The sequence below is a fragment of the Gavia stellata genome, unplaced genomic scaffold, assembly GCF_030936135.1.
Source record: "Gavia stellata isolate bGavSte3 unplaced genomic scaffold, bGavSte3.hap2 HAP2_SCAFFOLD_38, whole genome shotgun sequence".
Taxonomy (NCBI): domain Eukaryota; kingdom Metazoa; phylum Chordata; class Aves; order Gaviiformes; family Gaviidae; genus Gavia; species Gavia stellata.
The window spans coordinates 1,624,354-1,631,221 of NW_026776490.1; positions in this window are offsets into that span (position 1 = coordinate 1,624,354).

Consider the following 6,868-nt stretch of genomic DNA (forward strand, 5'->3'; position numbering starts at 1 on the left):
GAGGGGCCTGGGCCAGGGGCAGGAGACCCCCTTCGGGAGGCAGCAGGCCGAGGGGCAGCCGCAGGGCTGCCCTCCCGCTCCTCGACGGCATGGCCGTCCTCGAGGCCCAGCAGACGGTGGGCCTCCCTGCTGCAGCGCTGCACGGCGACGTTGATCAGCTGGTGTACGAACGTCGCCGCGCGCTCGTGGAGGCTGGCCTGCAGCAGCCGGACCAGGACCCCTTCGTCCAGCCCAAAGAAGCCCAGGACAGACAGGATGAGGTCCTCCAGCACGACTGCTGTTGAAGGCTCCTCCGCAAAGATCAGCCCCAGCTGCTGTTGCAGCCAGGGCAGAAAGCGCTGGAGGAGAGCTGGGTGCTCGTCGAAGAGGGAGGCCCAGGTGTCGGGCTGGAGGCCGCCCACTGGAGGCCTGGGCCCCGACTCCACCGCCCGCGGCTGGGGTGTGACAGGGCGCGGGGGGCTCTGGGTGGCTGGCTGCCTGGGCGCTCCTCCTGCCTGGCGGGTGCTAAGTGATGGTGATGCCGACCCAGATGGTGTGATGATGACCTCTTCGAAGTCATCATCTGCCCGCACCGAGTGCACGATGGACTGCACTCTCCTCTTGCAGAGGGGGCACTCGGGCTTGCTCTGAGCCCACCGCAGGATGCACCCGTAACAGAACTGGTGGAGGCACGGCATCACGTAGGCAGCATCATCCCAGCTGTCCAGGCATACTGGACAGCGGTCGCCTACCTCCATGGCCATGCTCTCCACTCACTGCGGTGGGCGGGGGGAGCCGGGGGTGATGAACTGCTCCCTCCCTTTGGCGCTGCAGCAGCGGGTGTTGTGCTGGAAAAGGAAGAGAGGCCACGGTCATTGGGTGGCCCGGCGAGGGGTGGAAGAAATGCCCAGGTCCCTCAAGAAGGAAACCCTCCCAGCTCCCCAGGGTGAGGTTTCCCCACCCAGCTCACCGCTGCTGCTTCGAGCGCGTCTCCTGGGTGCCCCGGCTGCCTAAAGCTGGCAGGGCCGGGGATAATCTGCTGACGGCTCTGGGGTCAGGCACAGAGAGCTGCAAGCAACAGCTCCCCAGTCAGGACACCAGCTCCAAGGCCTCGCTCAGCACTCCAGCCTCACAAGCTGCTCAGCTGGAGTGTGGGCATGAGCCAGCTCAGTGGGACTCAGTGCCCGCATAGGAGCAGCGAGGGTCGCCTGGTCACCATCGCTAGGTGACACAGCCCATCCGTCGCTGACAACAGAACCCATCGCTCGGGGACTCGGTGACATCAGGGTTTTCTCCTCTTTTTCTGCCCTAGCTGGAGGGCACAAGGGTGATCCCCTTTGCTCAGCACCCACCAGGCCTCATGCGGGCACTACATCCCACGTGGGGTCCCGGAGACACGTTGACAGAGCAGAGGGGCTCAGGGGAGGCAAGGAGGGTCTGTGGGGCTGGGGCTGGTTCAGCATGGAGCAGAGGTGGCATCGGGGCACCTCACAGCACACCCCGGTGCCTATGGGGAAGGTATCAAGGGGATGGGGACAGGCTCTTCCCAGCACTGCCTGGTGGGAGGGTGAGAGACGGCGGCACCTCCTGAAACAAGAGAGGTTCAGGCTGGAGGTAAGGGATCAAAACCAAAATCCCTGTGAGGATCATGAAGCACTGGAGTGGGTTGCCCAGAGACGAGGTTGGATCCCTGAGCCTGCAAATCAGCCTTCAAGACCTGAGTGGCCACAACCCAGAGCATCCAGATCTATATTCGTTGTCGACCCTGCTCTGAGCCAGTGCAATTCTGTTCTCAGCATGGCGTCCGATGAAATGCCGAGAGACCAAGTACTGGTTTTTAATACTGTTCCTCCCTGGTTTCAGGGGAGCTGCCACAAGGCACCATACGTGCCAGCAACTCATCTGGGCCCCATGAAACCCTGGTGAGGGTGAATTTTGGCCTCTGAGTTTCCTATGATATCCGATAGTGGTCAGAACTTCAAAAGTGCAGATGTTCCCAAATGAAAAATCGCAAAGCTGACGTCCTTAAAGAATAAGACAGCCGCTTAAATTGCATGGCATATATTTCAGGAATGGCCTTGGGAAACACGGACACTTTCTTCTTCCCATCTCCCCTAGCAGCTAGTGCTGGAATATTTTGTGGAACATTTTAGGCAGCCACATGTCATCTACATATACGTTCCATAATGTAACGTCTCAATATTCCAGTGTAGTCTATAAGCATAGCAGCTCACGCCACAGTACAAAAGCAAACCAAACTGCTTGATGTTTTGGTTTAGCCTGACAACATTTGGCCACAAAACGTCTTGTTCATGCTTTTGGAACTAGTCATTCTAACATGCCATAGAAGACCTTCTTAAGTGCCCACTTCATGAAGAAATGTAGCTAAGTGCAAGGTAGTATTTCTTTCTTGTAGGTCATATTAATAAATGAGTGTAGCAGTCACTGTAAGTGATCCAAACCATGCCACTGAGGTTGGCTCCTTTGCAAGTAAGCTTTTATACCACGTCTACTGTATTGGGTTTGCGTGGCAGTGCTTTGGTAGCGGGGGGGGCTACAGGGGTGGCTTCTGTGAGAAGCTGCTAGAAGCTTCTCCTATGTCTGATAGAGCCAATGCCAGCCGACTCCAAGACGGATCTGCCACTGGCTAAGGCTGAGCTAATCAGCAACAGTGGTAGCGCCTCTGTGATAACATATTTAAGAAGGGGGAAAAAACTGGGAAGCGGCAGCCGGAGAAGAGAGGAGTGAGAATATGTGAGAGAAACAACTCTGCAGACACCAAGGTCAGTGAAGAAGGAGGGGGAGGAGAGGCTCCAGGCGCCGGAGCAGAGATTCCCCTGCAGCCCGTGATGAAGACCATGGTGAGGCAGGTTGTCCCCCTGCAGCCCATGGAGGTCCACGGTGGAGCAGATATCCACCTGCAGCCCGTGGAGGACCCCACGCTGGAGCAGGGGGATGCCTGAAGGAGGCTGTGATCCTGTGGGAAGCCCATGCTGGAGCAGGCTCCTGGCAGGACCTGTGGAGCCGTAGAGAGAGGAGCCCACACTGGAGCAGGTTTGCTGGCAGGACTTGCGATCCCGCGGGGGACCCACGCTGGAGCAGTCTGTTCCTGAAGGACTGCACCCTGTGGAACAGACCCACGCTGGAGCAGTTCGTGAAGAACTGCAGCCTGTGGGAAGAACCCACGTTGGAGAAGTTCGTGGAGAACTGTCTCCTGTGGGAGGGACCCCATGCTGGAGCAGGGGAAGAGTGTGAGGAGGAAGGAGCGGCAGAAACAACGTGTGATGAACTGACCGCAACCCCCATTCCCCGTCCCCCTGCGCCGCTCGGGGGGAGAGGTAGAAAATCGGGAGTGAAGTTGAGCCCGGGAAGAAGGGAGGGGTGGGGGGAAGGTGTTGTTTTTTTAAGATTTGGGTTTACTTCTCATTATCCTACTCTGATTTTGATTGGTAATAAATTAAACTAATTTCCCCAAGTCAAGTCTGTTTTGCCCATGATGGTAATTGGTGAGTGATCTCCCTATGTCCTTATCTCGACCTACGAGCCTTTTCTTCATATTTTCTCTCTCCTGTCCAGCTGAGGAAGGGGAGTGAGTGAGCAGCTGTGTGGTGATTAGTCCGGCTGGGCTTAAACCACGACATCTACTCTAAAAATTCTGGGATGTAGATTCTGCTCTCACTCGCAACAGGGTACCTACCTAAGGACACAATGGAGCATGTAACTCGCAATGTTACTTGCCAAAAAATCCTTTTTTTTTTTTTCCTTCTAGTGTGAAGAGTTTTGCATACACTTAAATTTATAGCATACAATTAAGAACTGTGTACATTAATACTAGATCATCTTGTTTTATGCATTCTGCACAAAAACGCACTGCAATTGACAGGTATTAAAATGTGACACAATTTGTACATTTTTAAATTTTGTTACGTACAAGTATTTTTACAATTCAACATTAATTAAAGAAATACAAATAAAATATTTCAGTACAAAAAGATTTGTGTTGTTCATACACTGAACGTATTTAAAAATGTTCTATACCAGAAGGATTTTACAATGCATTTGAAGGAATTACAGCGTTTTAAAGAACTCTTTCACTTGTAAAACTGTGTCAAAATGGAAGTGGCATCCACGTCAGTCCACCATGGTGGAGAGAAAGCAGCAGTTTCCTTAGATGGTGATTTCCATTTTGTTTGAGACGTGTGAAAGCTGAATGGAGTTGTGGGTTTTACCAGGATGGGAGCATAAGGATGACTTCCTCAGTTCTCTCCACGGGAGTCTCAAAGGGTCAAAAAAAGGAAGGGATGAACAAGAGCACTTTTCATCTCTGCAGCAGAAGTTGCAGGACGTGCGAGAAGGATTAGGCCTCATCTTGTGAAAGGGTAAAGCGATGTCCTGGACCCTCAGCTGTGCAGATGCTCAATGAAGGTTCAGATCCTGCTGTGCCCATCTTTCTCGTTAAAGGTCTGAAAAGCAATCAGATTTTCAGAGTGTGTGGTGACTTACAGCTGGAACAATGTTGTGTGCAACTCTGTGTGAGGAAGTTATCATAAAAACAGTGAAACTAATCAGACAAATGGTTCAGCGTGTACAAATTTCTGTATGAGCGCGTCTTACTCATCTTATTTTTGAACCCTTTTCTGCTTGTAGGTCTGCAAAATGCCTTACCTAGTGGCTAGTGTGCAAGTCAGTTTTGCCATTAATGGAGGAATACTTCACTAAGGTGAGCACTGAAGGTACTAGAAGTGAGTCAGTGAGAGCTGCCAGGGGAGAATACCTAGGAAAGGGCATAAGACAGAGGCAAGCAAATGGTGGTAGTTTTGCAGCACGCTCACCCAGCAGTTTGCAGCTCAGAGACTTCCTGAATGTGTCTTTGTGTGTGAAAGCTCTCCAATGGGCTTTTCTTTTGGGGGCTTGGATTCCTTGGTTTTGAACGTTTCAAAAGCTTAGTATGCACAAAACTGAGCAGCAAGAAGTTCCATTGCTTAATTACACCAAGAACCACCGCCTGCTTACTTTCAGGCATCCATCTGCTGCTTGCATTTCATGGCACCTTTCTTTTCATTACGCTATTATCCTAAAATACACCGGTACATTGCGTGTTGCTCTTATTCAGGCTACCCATATCTCTCGCTTTGATGGGGGTCACTGTATTTGCCACTCAGAAATTATGAAGGTTCCCCAATGAACAACCGCTGTAGAAGGTTCACCCAGTTGCCAAGCCGCATCTTTTGTCCCTTTATTCTTTCTTCAGATCTCTTTTCTTTCCTTGCAAGTGCAGCTACCTCTAGACCAAATTTAATCTGAAGAGGGCAGTATTTCATCGATTTTGACAAATAGTTTCCCAACTTCTAGTACTCTGAAAAGTGCGTGGTAAAGCTTGTGGGGCCCTCAGAACATTCTCTGATGAGGGTTTACTTTTCAGCTCTGCATACTGCCTAGCTTCCAGAGCATGTTTTACAAGTAATGAACACATTCCTGCTTAAGCTAATTAAAAAGAACAACTTCAACCACAATACCTCACATTCAAAAAGATAGTATCCTGGAGGATTTTTCTAGATCCTGGGGGAACTTTACAATGTTACAGGGCATCGTGAGAAACAAGGGTTAAAAGTAAGAAAGAAAAATGTAGAGAAAATACTTTGTAACAACTGCACCCGGTACTTAGACATATTAGAGATAAAGACTGTCTGCACTGACTCTCTGCTGATAAAGACTGTCTGCACTGACTCTCTGCTAACTAGCAATAATGATTAGCACAAGGACGAATCGTAGAAATATAGAAAAGACTGCCAAAATAGTGCCCTAGAGTTAACCTGTCTCATTATAATCTCATTTTAATACTAAAAACCACACCTCCCAGATAGAAAAGCCCCAACCCAATTTAGCCCCCTACTCTCTGAGCATGCGTGGTGAATTAAAAGAGAACTGTAACTTTAAGATGAAGTAAGAAAAGTATTAACCAAGAGTTAATTAAGGGGTAGAACCAGGAGGCATAACTAACTTTGTTAACAGTTTTAAATACCTGTCATGATTTTAACCCGGTGTGCATGTTAGGAGGAGAAATCCCCTTGCACCCGGCGCTGCAATAAACCAATGTCAGCTTTATAACTGTGTGAGTTGTGAATTTTGTTTCTGCGTGTGACCTGCCAGGACAGACTGGGCCCTGTCCCAGTCCGAACTGGATCCCCAGGCCCCCTCCCAGGACAGACTGCAATCATTCCCACTCCGAACTGGATCCCCTGCCCACTCCCAGTACACACTGGGATCGTTCCCAGTCCAAACTGGATCCCCTGGCCCCCTACCAGGACAGACTGGGATCATTCCTAGTCCAAATTGGATCCCCTGACCCGCTCCACGGACACACTGGGCCCTCTCCCGGTCCAAACAGTATCCCCTGGCACCCTCCCAGTACCGAGTGGGAACATTCCCAGTCCAAACTGGATCCCCTGGCCCCCTCCCTGTCCAGACCAGGATCATTCCCAGTCCAAAGTGCATACACTGGCTTCCTCCCAGTATGGACTAGAATCATTCCCAGTCCAAAAAGGATCTCCTGGCCCCCTCCCAGCACAGACTGTGATAATTCCCAGTCCAAACTGGATCCCCTGGCCCCCTCCCAGTACAGAGTGGGCCTTGTCCCAGTCCAAATTGGATCCCCTGGCCCCCTCCCAGTCCAGACCGGGATCATTCCCAGTCCAAACTGCATCCCCTGGCCTCCTCCCCATACAGACTTGGCCCTGTCCCAGACCAAACTGGATCCCCTGGCCCCCTCCCAGGAAAGACTGGAACCTGTCCCAGTCCAAACTGGAGCCCCTGGCAACCTCCCAGTAGAGACTGCAATCATTCCCAGTTCCAACTGGAGCCCCTGGCCCCCTCCCAGGACAGAATGGGC